The sequence below is a fragment of the Epinephelus moara genome, chromosome 18, assembly GCF_006386435.1.
Source record: "Epinephelus moara isolate mb chromosome 18, YSFRI_EMoa_1.0, whole genome shotgun sequence".
Taxonomy (NCBI): domain Eukaryota; kingdom Metazoa; phylum Chordata; class Actinopteri; order Perciformes; family Serranidae; genus Epinephelus; species Epinephelus moara.
In genome coordinates, this window is record NC_065523.1 from 23,883,291 (window position 1) to 23,898,274 (window position 14,984).

Consider the following 14,984-nt stretch of genomic DNA (forward strand, 5'->3'; position numbering starts at 1 on the left):
ACGGCAGGCAGGCACATTGACTGACTGTCAGACCGGCTGACTGGCAGGCTGAATATCCTTGTTAGACAAACAGTGTCACACGCACTCGCTGAGGAAACACTCGCGCATTATCTGTCTCCTCTTCTGTCTGTGCGTCTGGATCGTCTTTCTACTTAACTCTTTGAACACACTGTAGTTACTCATCTTCTTTTGGCTTTCAGAGGGTTTAAAAGGTCTCGACTGAATCGACAGACTGCATTACTGTCAAAGCCCTGTCCTTAGACGTGAACACAAACACCCTGTGCAGCAGTGTGTTGGACATGTGCCACTCTTTGTTTGACACATTGCACAAATATTTCTAAAATCCCCCGCCTCACCTTGTCACCCCCATCCTCCCCTTGCTGCTCTGCTCATCTCTTTCCTTTCTGTCAGGTTTGTTCATGTAGCTAGCTAGAGTATGACTGGAATCTGATGAACAGCCCTGCAGGGCCTTGTGGCAACTATGTAACTGTCAAAGTGTTCATGAGGACTCTGTGAGAGCTCGAAGCTAAAGTAATAGATGGTAAACAGAAACTCAAGGCAGCTGTGCTCGTGGTAAACATCGGCTTATTTACCTTGTTAAAATGCAGTTCAGCGTAGATACTTGTGGAACTTGAGAGGACAAATACAAACGCACAGCTCGTCTGCACAGGGCAGCTTTTCAATCGGACTATGTGCAGGTATTTGAAGGTCAGGATGTAAAACTCATTCAGCTACATCTCAAGAAAGACTGAAAAAAACAAGTTGGCATTTGTATCTTACAGAGCTCCTCCTCTTTGTGTGAGATTAAGACATTTAAGGCAATAAAAATGTGAACGATGATTGCCGTGTCATGTAGCGGAAAGGTTTCAAGTGATTTACTGACAGATTGATTGAGAAGTGAGTGATTTATTTGTTGTTGTTCACAATTTTGAATGACAACTCATCAAATACTGATGCCTGGTCAGGGGCCCTTAGCGTCAGACGCCACCATACAGAGGCACCCTTAGCAGTGGCATGAGACACACCAGGCAGCTTTTTATGCTATAGGCAACTACTGTAGTATAAAGAGCAAGAAGTTCTGCATAGGACAGGCGTGAGGGGTGGATCGGTCAAACAAACTCAAGACTTTCACTCTGGTGACTGCTGTTTGTGTCCGTGTGAAACCAAAAGACAATCAAGTTATTTTAATATCAGCGTAGTGTCCTAGTATACGTAGCATGCTATGGCTAGTAACAACCTCACATATCTTAAGCCAAACATGTTGCTTTTGCTTAACTGAACCACGTGCTTTTGTTGCCAAAACCCAAGGAAGTAAACCTAAGAACATTTTTTTTACCTATGTTCTTAGTTTATTTTGAAAAGACTATGTATATAAAGAGCAGAAACTGTATTTTGAAGGGACACAATCCACGTAACAAGCTAAAAATACACAGCATCCAAAAATATATTTTGTTGTATGGTGCCACATACCAAGTGTCAGTATTTGATGAGTTGGAAATTATGTGTTGCTATCCCATGTTGTCATGGCTTGAGTCACATTGACATTAATTAAACAACGTTGTATACCTACAGTAAACCCGGCACAAGTGCTCACTTGTTCCTTTACCACAACCTTCTTTAAAAAGCAGACATTGTGCAGTGCTACCTGTTTTTCAGGCCCCCAACCTCACACACCCCCCTCCTTGCCTTAGAGTTACCGTTTGTGATTTTTTCTTGTCAGGCTGGCCTGCGGGCCTTTTCCTCCTAATGAAAAAAAATAAAAATACCTCAGACATGTGGCACACATACAAGATAAATGTGAAAACGTGAAATGGAGATCACTGCTGCTGATTAGGATGTCACAAAGGAATTTATTGTGAAACTGCTGCCTGTGTTAGGGCTTTGCCAGCGTTGAGGAAGCTGGCTGGCAAACCGGCAGTCAGGCAGCACAGCTCCCCCGCCCCCAACGCTGACATGCCTCTCCTCCCTGGCCTCAAGTGCCCTGCCTTTACCTCCTGAAGACCGTTGACTTGTTTATTTTATGATTTCTTCCACAGCACAATCTTTTTTTTGTGGTTCTCAAAGTGGCTTCTCAGACGCACATCTGATTTAATTAATTGTGTCTTAATTGTGTCATCCACTTGTTCTCTTCCACTGCTGGGGAACAGTTGTTTCCTTTATTCTCTCTATTAGACTGAATTAAATTATCATTTTCAGTCAGCCTGACACTGAATGCCTCTCGGTGATGTTTTCATAAAATTTCACAGATAAGTGACAGGACGCTGTGAGCCAGCATCAATCTTTTAATCCCTAGTTTGATTATCACATTCGCCTGCATACTCCACTTATTAAACAGGTGAGGCCAACCATCCTAGCGAGTGTAAAGACATCTGTCAGCAGGAGTCTATTAAGACATCAATATTGACCCTCAGCTCCACAATTTGCCTGCAGCAGGTGTGCACCAGAAGATTCCTCATAGGAAGTACAAACAAGGTGAGAGAGACGAAAGGGGAGGAAGGTAGTGACAGAAGTGGAGGAGTAAAAAAGTGAGCCCTCTGTAACCTCCTTCTCCCCCTTTAGGCTGTCACTACACACAACGGCCTGTTTAAATCTAATGAACGCAACAATCCAGGAAACTGCAAAGAGCAATTCATCCTGTATTTCATAGAAAACCAACAAAATCAATACAATATGAACTTCTTATTTCCACATTTCAGCAGCATGATCTGCTTATGATGTATCATCTGCATGCAGAGACTGTTCTATTAAAAACATACACAATCATACTGAGAAATACACAAACACAAACTCCACTCCAGGCCTATTGTGTCCATTTATTCCACATGGTGCTCCCGCTTTAAATCAGAAAGGACCGTATCACTGCTTTAACTAGTTAACTAGTTTTCGCTCTTAAACAACAGATTATGTATAATTTACATGTTTACTGTTAACTATTTTGCCATTGGAAACAGCCAATAAAGCTGTTGTAACTTTTATGAAAGTAACTTTTTGTTATATTTGCTGAAACTGTCGCAATATTCACACAGTAGTTCATGCGACAGATAATCTGTGAAAAAAAACTACATTCCTCTGTCCCCTCAAATTGCATCTTACTGCACGTAAACGAAAGCAACCAGTCAGAGCTAAGGACTCTCTAACACAGCAAACTGTCAAACTAGGCAGCGCTGATCAAATATGAATCAATATTTTGTTGTGGCATTGCCCATTTCTCACCTCAAATGTTGTAAGAAACATATTTTAGTGTACTGTTTAGCTGTAAAAGGAGAAACTGGTCTAGCCGTTGGGCTGTGGTTGGTATTTCAGTCTACTATTTCTAACAGACTTTCTCATTTTACAGCTAAACAGTACACTAAAATGTTTTTCTGACAACATTTAAGGTGAGAAATAGGCAATGCAGTAACAAACACTGTTCGTATTTGATCAGTGTGGCCTAGTTTGACAGTTCAACTGGATTTCATGAGCAGTGATTGACGTGATTGACTGCTGCCATGGTATGTTTCTTATAAATACCAAGAGAGGCAGTAGGAAAAGGAGGGATATGACAGTTTCAGCAAATATGACTTCCCAAAAGTTACCAACTACAGCTTTACACTACAGATTATTTATAAAATAACATTTTTGCCGACTTTACGATTCATGTTTTCTTTAACCATTTAAGAAGTACTTACACAGTTAAACAAAATTACTGGAATTTCTCAATTGTGGGATCAATAAAGGTGTATCTTATCTTATCTTATCTTAAAATCAATCCAGACCTGATGGTTACAGCTCGAGCGAGTTTCATAAGTGTGTTAAGAGGTTTCCATGTCGTATGGAAATCAGTGGAAACCCATGGATGCCAGGAATGGTAGAAAGCATTTTAGGATTAAAATTTTTTACAAACGCAGTACCCACGTTTGCAGATTAACTAACTAGTGACGTAAACCACTGGTTCCCAACCTGGGGGTCCTGACCCCCTCTGAGGGTCGCCAAAGGGAGGGGGAGGGAGTTGTGAGTCCTTTTTGATTTTAAGGTTTATAAGAAATCTGTTCAATCCTGAGAAGAACACTAAATTAAATTGTTGTTTTTAAAGTTTATATTATTATTTAAGATTAAAACATAAAAATGATCTGAAAGGATAAGGGCGCAGTGAACACACAGAGCCTTCACTCTTTGCTTAACAGCTTTGTCATGTGTTCTTTGGCAAGTATGCAGCTGAAGCAACCAAAAAGCTCATAGAACAATGAACAAACGCCAGGGAGAAGAAAACACTGAATTTGTCCAAAAAAAAAGCCTATTAACAAAAACATAATACAGACAGAGAATTTAATAAAAAGTTTTTAAAAGTATCATGAAAACTCATCACTGATGCAATATAAATGAAATAATCTGCTGATTTCACAAACTTCCTGCAGTTATTGTGTTCACGAGGGGTCTCTTAAGGAAAAAGGTTGTGAGCCACTGTTGTACAGTACATGTAATCTGTAATAAACAGGATAAATGCAGGAATGGTTCTTTTAAAGTGGCCTTTACTCGCCTACGCCTTCTGAAGCCTATCCATTTAATAAATCCGAAGAGGGTCCCTTGGTGTGGTTATGAGCAAGATCTATGCTGTCAGTGTGTAGGATTCATGTCTCTCTCTCTGTGCCCTGTGGGTATGTCACACTGTCATAAAACAGAGCGCCTGAGATAAACTGACAGACTGCCACGGAAAAAGCGGCAATGAATAATGCTTTGTTATTGTAGCAGTGAATAGTAATTTGTCTATATAAAGAGCGGTGTGTTTGCTTTCACATCCGTTCGTACACGTCACCAAGTGTGTACAGTGGATTCCTGAGCTGACCTGAAACACACAGAACAATGCCTACCTGTGTGTGTTTGCTCACATGTGTGATCTACCTATGTGTGTGTGCTGATGTCAATGAATTGGTGTGTGTTCAAGTGTATGCACATCATAGGACACCCTTGTTTGCTCTTCTGTGTTTGCTCTTAGGACGAAATATTAACATTATTAACCGACAATTATGCACAGTCGCCATGTTGTCCGGGCGTTAATGAGTGACGGACTGAGTGGGGGAGGTTTCACGTCTAGAAGTTTGGCTACAGGTCGCTTTAATGGGAAACACAGACTGCTTACAGCCAGAGATTTGGCGCCTCAATACTCGCACGCCTTCATATTTTACTACGTATTCAAATCCATACATTAGCCGTGGCAGTGATGTGTACTCAGCGCTCAGGAAAAGAGATGAAGCATACACACAGGATGTGCTGTAATTCGTCGTAGCGTGCACCAGCTTTGATGTTGAAACCGAGCCAGTGCACATGCTGACACTGAAGCATCGCCTGCGTAGCAAATAATTTACAGATACACTACGCACAAATTCCTTAACCTGAGGAATGTGTGTGCGTTAAAGTCCACCCCAAGAAAAAGTAGAACTCTGCATCACCATCACTCTCCCTTCTTCCCTGCTTTCCCCCGAGGACAACCGGGTCACTCAAGAGAGAGGTGCACAGGCTATAAGGCAATTAGCGAGAGAAGCGGGGTGCGTCCAGAGGCCCGAGGCTACGGTCTCGTCCTGTGTATATGTGTGTGTCTTTACAAGCCCACACAGTTCCTGTCACAGCTCATTGACAACTAGCACAACACAGGAACGAGGCAGGACAGAGGGTGAGGGGTCAGGAGGGGTGTGTAGAGTAGAAAAGAAAATCGGAGCGACAGTTTTCACCAGTGACGCAATGTAAGGCGTTAACTGGACCCCGGCGCATGGAGGAGGTTTATTAGTGTGGGTTTTTACGTTTCATACAAAGGGACTTTTTTCAGTTGAGGATTAATACAGATTTGGTGCGGTAGTTACAGGAAGTTGTATGTGGGACTGACACAAATTAAAGAACAATATGTAATATACAGTAGTAGAATAAAATCATTGTTGGTTTTTAACGGTTTCTTTACTGTCATTTCCACATAGCATATGGAATTAAAATGTAATTTCCATAACCTAAGGTGCGAACACATAGTATGAACAAAGGGCAGAATAAAACAGTGATATTATCTCTCAATTGTTTTTTTCCAGTCAACACTATAAGCAGTCTAACATGGATATAAATTATGCAATACCACTAAATTATATATGGAGCAGGATAAATGGGGCAGTGGAACAAAGAGCAGAGATATGTATACTGTATTAAAATATAGATATAAGTATAAATGCCATACCACAAAACTATAAAAACTATAGCAGTATCGGTAATATAAATAGTGGCTAACTAGTGGTCTCAGTAGTAGTTATATATAGTATAAATAGTCACAGAGATGATGATGGTGTCGTATAAAGCTGATGGTTTTGGTTTTTTATAAGTAAAATAATAATAAAAAAATTATTTAAATGTGTCTGGACATAAAGTCTGAATAAAAATCAGAAAAACGTCTTTGCTTCCTTCTAAAAAAATCCAAGTTTTTCTGCGAAAAATGCTAAAAACAAAACAAATTACAAGCCCCACACACACTGCAGATGTTTACAAGGATGTATATACTAATGCCACCCACCTATGCCACAGCTCCATAACTTCAGCGACCAGACAGGCATGTTAAACTCCAAACTTCCTCCATTCTCCCTTTCCCTTTCCCCCTGTGTCTGTAACCATACACAGCCTCACTGTATCTATTAAATGCCGTGTGTGTGTTCAGAGAGCTGCTCTTGTTCTGCTGCCAGTCTTGTTAAGAGGCTCAGAGTTGTGTGAAAGGGCCCTATTGAGGAAGCAGGGGTGTTACGGTTAACACAATAAGGACTGCCGACTGCGTGTGATTTGGGTTTCTGGATGCAAATATTCAAAGGAGTGTGTCATTATTCTGACGTGTGTCTGTGCTTCTGTAAACAACAGTTTGTTGTATTATGATGTAAAACTATTCCTGATGTTAAGGTTAGCACCGGCCACATCTTTTTCATAATGATGCAGATGACTAATAAAACTGTCAGGTTTTATTTAACGCTTCACTCACCCAGTGGAGACGCTTCCTCCTCTACTCTCGCTCCACTTTTCTTCAGGTCTTCTTTTCCTGGAAACACAACAGTTGCACCTATTACCCAAATATGTTGCATATGGTTTTCTTCTCCTTCTCTCTCCACTCATTTGGAATCTAGCTCCCCTGTCATGCATTGTTAATGGTCCGCAAGCAAAACAGGAAGTTATTTTTTTTTTTTTTTCCTCCTGTTAATTGGTTGGATTCCAGCTGTGTGAGGGAGCGTGCTGAGCGCTGGCAGGCCGTGTGGCAGCACAAGAGAATGACAGAGCGGGAGAGGAAGAATGCAGGCCGACCACTCTCCACTCTGTCAGCTCCTTGTCCTGTGGTATCAGCCCATCAACCGTGGCCCGAGAACGTCTGTGTCCGTGTGTGTGTGTGTGTGTGTGTGTGTGTGTGTGTGTGTGTACAGTGTTGACTTAAGCATTACAAAAGACTGCTTTTTTTAACCCCTATGTGTTGTTCTGTGTTTATAGCACGGCCTCTGGTGTGATCTGCCAGATTAATTGAGTTTCACCCTCATCAGCTGCTCATGAATGAGGTGCTGCCTTTGGAAGAGCATCAAATCTATAGGTGACAATTTTAGGGCTGCAGCTGATGAATCTATCCATTATTATCTCTTTAACTGCTTGATAGTTTTGTCAATTAAATGTCAGGAAATAGTGAAGAATGCCCTGTGTCATCTCCCAGAGCCCAAGGTGACGTTTCAAATGGCATGTGTTATCCAACAAACAATACAAAAATCCAAAGTAATTCAGTTCCTTGTCATTTATGGCAAGGAAAAGTATTTAAGAAGCATAAAACCAGCAGATTTTTGGCCTTTTTTTTACTTAGAAATGACCAAAATAACTATTCAATGATCAAAACAGTTGCCGATTGATTGAGTAGTCGTTGCTTGCCTGGGTCCAAATCTTGGAATCCACCTACTCAGAGTGTAACGAGTTCACATCTCCGTCTGATATCAGGCAGCTCTGGACAATATTACTCATATTTCAAAGCGGGTATAAAGTTTTTACTTCACTGATTTACATAGTAGAATTTTCAATAAAGTGACATGTGTCTTCAGTTAGTGTTGTGACCAGGTGTGTGTGTGTTTAAGACGAGCGTAACCTGGCACAAGCCCTAGGTTTTTTTCTAATTAAAGACAAGAGCAGCGTTACTTTCATGTGATATCAGCTGGCAGGGCCCAAATTAACCACATTGTTTGTGTGCCTTAATGATTAGCGTGTCATTATCCGCGACCACAGAACGGTTTGTGCTTGCGTCCATGTGTGTGTCGCTTTGAATGAACACAGTGTATTAACTAGTGTTATTTTTGAGTGCGGTCATGGGATCATAAATGCGAGTGTTTTGGAAAACACAAAGTGACCACTTGATAGATGTCGTATTAGTGGGAGACGTTTGGCCGAGAGCGGCTGCCGCATTTCTTTCTAATGACCGACTTTTAAAATTTTCATTTAATTGACTCAAGGCACGGTCGTAAAACAGTTTTGGAGATAATCAGCTGATGCACACAGTATCTCTCCTGTTTCTACAGCACACACAGATTCTTAACTATACACATATTCATTAGAAACACACTTACTCTTCCAGTATGTTCCTGCTAAGCAGTGCTTTTAAGCCGTATTTATTATACCAAAGCTCTGAGTCAAACAGTCTGTGGAGGCGGAAAACAGAATGACGAGCGAGCCACGTGCTACACCTGATTGTGTAACACCTGAAACCTCACTTCGCTTTGCATATACGATCTCCGAGTCGCCCTGCAGCTCACGCTCGCTTCCACATACAGAGTGCAGTGTTTACATCTGAAAATAATCGGTCACAGTCCAGGGCTCGGTTTGGCTCTCTGACCTGCTGCGAGGCCTTTGCTGCACTCTGCATCCGTGTGTTTATTTGTCTGTGGGAGTGTTTTGCTCTGCTGCACAGAGGCTTCTGTGCATACTTTTTCCAGCAGTTTTGGGTTATTTGCATACAGTTTAAAATCCTTAAAGGTAAATGCAACAATGCATGCTTGCAAGTGGATGAGGAGAAGTGTGGGGACTCACATGCGCTGACACTGGTGTGGTCAGTGTCCTGACTCAGGGTCACCGTGTCTCCCTCTCAGACAATCCCTTCACTGCACTGTAAATATTTAGCTTTCAAAGTGGAACTCGGCTCTCAGAATAGATGCAAATCATCTTTACCGCTGAGCTTCATGAATGACTGTGGCACTTTTACAAAAGGCAAAACTGTCAACAACAATATTCCTGTCTTGGTATGCCGTAATAGCTCAGGCTGCCTTCTCCACATGTTTCCATGAGACATTTGGTCTTTAATTTGTGCAGACTGCGCACTGCCAAATCATTGGTAGTATCTTTTAACCTGTCAGTACCTCTTATTTTCTCTCTTTTCACCATTATAGGTTTACGTTCATATTTATTCTCTTTTGAAGAAGCTATTTTTGTCATTCCCAATTTCAGAGGACTGATACTTTTCAGCCGCGCTGTCCACTATAATTTTCTTCCTCTGTGTTCATCTGTTAAACATAAATATCGCCTCACCCTCCTCCTCCTCTGTTTCTCCTTTTCTCTCTGTGTCACTCCCTTTCTCTTCCCCCATCTGGTTTAATCTCTCCCAAAGCAGCTGAACAGTCTGGCGTTCACGTTGGAACCACTTTGTAGTGGCATCATCTAAAACTGCCAGCAATTTGTCCAAAATTATAGCTCAAAACATTGGTCCAACCCCCAAACCTGCAGAGGACGGGTGGGATAAACAGAGAAAGGCCTTGTGTTACGCTGTAGATCTCTTGCCTCGCCTGATATTTAATGTGTGTCTTGTATGTTGAATATGCGCATCAGTGACAAGCTGTGACTTGTGGCACTGTCACAAGCGCTTGGCTGTTGACTGCAGCGTTGAGTGATTGAGATTTTGGCTGATACACGGTGGCATTCGGATATAAACATGCAGGCATTCGCACGTATACATGGCACTGATTTCCTCTCTCGGGCTGCTCTCTCATGGCGCAGCAGATAACAAAACTATTCCTGTCCGTGGCTGTGGTGGACGTAGAAATTAAAGGGACATTTCACCACAAAATCAAAAATACATTTTCCCTCTTACCTGTAGTGCTATTTATCAACCTAGATTGTTCTGGTGTAGTTGCCGAGTGTTGGAGATACCAGTTGTAGAGATGTCTGCCTTCTCTTGAATATAATGGAACTAGATTGGCTTGTGGTGCTCAAAGCATCAAAAAACACACACAACAGCAGTCTCTCTTTCCAGAAATCATGACCTGTTTACTCAAGATAATCCACAGACCTTGTTGTGAGCATTTTATTGCACAGAGGGAAGCGTGCATCTACTCATGGATGAGGGGCCAACAATAATGGCGTCAGTGGTGCTACGTGAGCTATCAGTAGATGCACTCTTCTTCTGCGCGGTGATACCGTTGGCGGGTGTAGTTCGGTTGAAATAAAAAAGTTCCTACATGAAACTGCTCACAACAAGGTCTGTGGGTTATCTTGAGTAACCGGCTCATGATTTCTGGAAAGAGACATTGCTGTTGAGTCTTTTAAATGTTTTGTAGTGCTCTTAGCACCACAGGCCGAGTGCCATCTAGTTCCATTATACTGGAGAGAAGGCAGACATTTTTCCAGCGATATCTCCAACAATCGGCAACTCACACCAAAACAATTTAAATGTATAAATAGCACTACAGGTAAGAGGCATCATATGTTACTTTTATTTTGGGGTGAACTGCGCCTTTAAGGAAAATAGGGGCAGAGAACTCCAACTTCAAATGATGTAACGTGGATGAGCAGCTGTGTAAGTTGTATGTGCGATGTGCCTACGTGAGAGGGTATGAGAGTGTCTCGCTTTGTGATTAACACGGTCCAGGACACTTGGTGACCTGATGGCGAGCGCACTAACCCCGCATGCGCTCACAAATTTGCTCTGCCCTATTTCATGTGATCCATGTTCAGTAAAACATTAATGTTAAATATTTGACCTTCCTCTCAAAGTAAGATCGGCCTTCCCCACTTCTGGTTTTGGTCAAAGAGTATAGGTACATGTATGTGTGTGTGTGTGTTTGTTTGTGTGTGTGTGCCCTTGCTTTGCTTTTGCCCAGTAAGATCTGGTTCAAGGCTCATTTCCTAATTACAGTGCTGGCCAGAGGTAATTACAACCTTAGATTAAGAGCTGTTTCTCTTTTTTTCCTTTTACGGGGCCCACTGAAATGCAGCAATTTGTGGTGGCTTTCTGGGATGAGCATCCTCCCTCTCATCCTCCATCTGTCTCTCACTCTGCTCTCTTCCCTCAACACTTCACTGGAGTTGGTTTTAGGAATTTGGGGGATTTTTTTGTGGCTTTTTGCAGATTTTCCAACCGCAGTGAGAAGGTTAAAAAGATAGCAGCATTTAATGTAAAGCTTCGAGAGGGATTCATCCGCTTTGGGAGATAGACAAACTGGTAAAAATCTGACAACAGCGAGCATGTGTGCGTCTGTGGACGCGGAGGACAGCAGTTATTTGGGGTTTTGCGCTCAAGCTGGGGCACTCCGAAGCCCTCAGATCCCTTCGCATGTGTGTGTATATTTATGCAAGGTTTTGAAGTGGTTCTTCTGAACGCATCATTTGGCTGCATCGGCGAGCTCTTCTTCAATTTAGCTTGGCAGGCGTACAGGCTGGGGTTTGCCTCCGCATACCGCTGGGTCAGCATTGATGTGTGAGGCTGAGGCCCTTGAAGCCGGGGGTTTTATTTAAGACACCCGCTTTGAGAGAGCAGCTTCTCTTGGTTGTCAACCAGGGAACGCCCCCCCCTGCTGTGCGGCACCTGACGAGGGGCACACTCAGGACTTTAAATCTGACGGAGGAAGGATTTATACATCTTGAATTCTCTCTGTCGCCGCACAGACTTCTTGCTAATTGTGACAAACCCTCACTCTCACATGGCCTTGAGAAAAACAAACACGCACACACATTCACACACTTATCCCAACTTTCTGCCCTGTCGACTTGCCTCTCCCTGCCTGCTGTGTGAGTGCCCCGCTCCTGTGCTCCACCTCCCCATATCCCTCCTCTCCTCCCTTCCCCAGGCCTCCTCGCCTCAGCACCTGACTTTTAACCCTCTAATCCCTCTGATTCAGAGGGTGAGATGCTTCAGGCACTGCCCCTAATTGGCGTAAAACGGAGCTCTGGCGATTCGAGGCTCGATGTGAAAATCCTCTGCTCTCAGTGTGAAGAACAGTGTTGATAAGTACAGTTACAGGAATCACAAGCTCCTGTAAGATGCCCAGCAGATGCTTCAGTCATGTCTCAACACACCAAATGAAAGAAAACAACTGTCACTCATCGCCAGCTGAACATTTAGACATCACTGCTCTTTTCACCCGAGCTCTTTGGCACAGATAATGAAATGGCAGATTTTGTAGGGGCTGACACAATGCTGGTAACCAAATCCCAGACGGGTAGTGCCATTTCAAAATCCCTGCCACAGTGGTGTGACAGCAGGCCTGTGCTTAATTGCTTAAATTGGGTTTTATGACAGAGAGCTCCTTCGCCTTACTCATGCTTCCCGTCCACAAACCGACATTTAAGGGCAAGAAACGTCCCGTGGGGCAGAGATAACCCACAGTGTGCATGTGTGTCTCACTAAACGCTCACACCAGCACGTGCATTTGCACATTTTATCCCCAAAGTGTCGCAATATGTTATGCAAATAATACTTTGACAAGCTGTGACTTTAATCTGACATCCCAGGTGAAGAGAGGAACTTTACCTTGCCTCATTTGTCCCGTCTCTCTGTCTCCCTCATACACATCATTTATCCCTTCTCTCAGCAGTGAGAAGTGTGTCAGTGTCAACAGGCGGCTGTACAAACTCAACAGTCTGCTGTGTAAAGAGCGAAACGCTGCAGCAGACGGCAGAAAATAACTACACTGGCACAACCGCTCTCTTGTACTGTAAGTGTTACAATCTGTGCATCATAGCAGGCTGAAAGTTCTCCACATTAGTGAGGGATAATTGGCCTCCTGTGGCTGCTCTGCTGTGTCTGGTAGCCTAATATAAACCAATTACCACCATTATATACTGTCAATGACACAGTAGCTTCTCCTATAGCATAATGACAGCCTGTAAGGAAACACATGGCGAGGAAACAAGCGGTACGCCGGTGCAGGGGTTAATAGCGGGGCTATTGGAGTAGTTTACACCGCCTGTTTCGCCTCCAGGACAGATTAGGACGATTTTCCGTGCCTGTTTGTGGGGGCTGTGTAAAAAGATGGTAATCTGACTGAAAGCTGGAGGGATCGTGGTCAGAAGACTGTTCTTACATGAATTAAGCATCTCAGGCGAAGGCATATGTCGAATTTTTTAACGCGGTTATATTTGGATCTGATTCCCAGTTGGGTCTTGAGGCTTCTGGTTGGTTCTTGACTTTCTTATATTAAAGTGAGTGAGTTTACCTCTGAAATAGGGACTGGTTTGATCATATTTTAGTGGTTATCACTGCAGCAAAAGAGCGCAAACACTTCCATAAGTGTAAAGTTTAAGAAACTTCTTTAGGACTAAACGAGGCCCCGTCTTTCAAGATCCATCCCAGAGAATCAAAGCTAAATTCGTGAAGATGAGATGATATTATCTGGAGGAAACAGACACACTTCTAGTCTTTATAACTTTACTTTTGGGTCTAAACACGTTGAGTCATGTCAGTTTATTGGATGTTAGTTTATTGGTGGAGTGGGTCACTCACAGATTTAATCTTTCAGGAATCTGACCTCATCGCTCATTGCTCTGCTGCACACATGCTGCAGGAAAGTGATGTCTCTCTAATTTCTCCTTGTACCTTTCCTCCACGTCTGAGCCAGCGTTTCATTCATCCGCGCTGCCTTCAGATAAAAATCAGATGATTGAGTTGTTTAACTGTAAATCCGGCGCTGGAACACGTTCACACTTCAATCAAAGTAAACAATTCTGATGATTAAGTTATGGAGTCATCTTTGTAACAGTAGCAGCTGTTGATACATATTTAATATTGGGTGGCACCAGCTATGCTTATGACTGAAACTTGGCCAACGACGCTGTGTGACTAAGCTGGGACATTTTCTTGTCTTCCATCCATCATATGGTCGTTGCAGATTATTTATTAGATTCATGAGTTCAAGATCTTTGTTGTGAAGCCAGCATCAAACCACATCGTGCCAATGTAATTGTCAAGCTTGGCACTTAAACTTATTTCCTCAATAGTTTTGCATTTACTGTGGGAAGCAGTGATCCACCAGAACTACTGAAAGCTATCTAACAGCAGCTGTCATGTATAGTATCCTCGATAATGATTTGGCTGCATCACCTGGACAACACCACCCTCCACTTTGATGGTCCAACTGTTATCAAGATCATCAGGTTTTGATGCCATGCCACACAACACTACAACACTGAACTGACCATTTTTAACTTCAGTGTCCTATTGAACTTTCTGTTGTGGGACGTTCCCCTGTGTGGGTCCAAAAACAGCTCTTTCCCTCTGCGGTGAACACGGCTCGGTGCGGTCTAGACACTCGGCTCGGCCCCTGCGTGCTGCACGGCGTCCTGCGGTCCCACACCAGCCCGCCTCATTACCGCCCCGGCTGCTCCCTCTGCTCCGCGCACACGCTCGCCTTTTACGCATTTCCCCCCAAATACTGTTTTATTGTGAGTATTTGGTGATCTGACGTATTAGCGGCGCCCACACACACCAATAAAACCTGTTACATTGAATAAATGCTGGAGAGATCATGATGATTTGTCGCTCCTCAACAAAAAATACTTTTTATGTTTTGGCATTCTGCAGGGATGCTACATGCATTTACAGAAAAACAATATTATCACAGTGACACGCTTTAAAAAACGTTGCATAGTATTATCAGTGTTCTGCTGAGCAGCGCAGAAACACGGTGAGTTTTTAAGGGAGTTGTCGCTTAACTTAAATGAGCACCCATCAGCGTGGCTCATATTTAACATAGGACATACAG

At 43.0% G+C, this 14,984-nt stretch overlaps 2 protein-coding genes across 3 annotated transcripts in view; one reads left to right on the forward strand and one right to left on the reverse strand.

The window, feature by feature from the left end:
- The window catches only part of coro7 (coronin 7), a 156,335-nt gene that overhangs the window by 99,198 nt on the left and 42,153 nt on the right, over nt 1-14,984 (forward strand). The gene's annotated exons all lie outside the window — the stretch shown is intronic.
- The window catches only part of vasnb (vasorin b), a 31,639-nt gene that overhangs the window by 12,009 nt on the left and 4,646 nt on the right, over nt 1-14,984 (reverse strand). Inside the window, exon 2 of one of the 2 annotated variants that reach the window (XM_050069937.1) lies at nt 6,977-7,033. The gene's annotated coding sequence lies outside the window, so the exon portion shown is untranslated. Of the gene's footprint in view, nt 1-1,697; nt 1,733-6,976; nt 7,034-14,984 lie in introns of those variants that run through there. The other variant, XM_050069938.1, reaches the window with a different exon arrangement.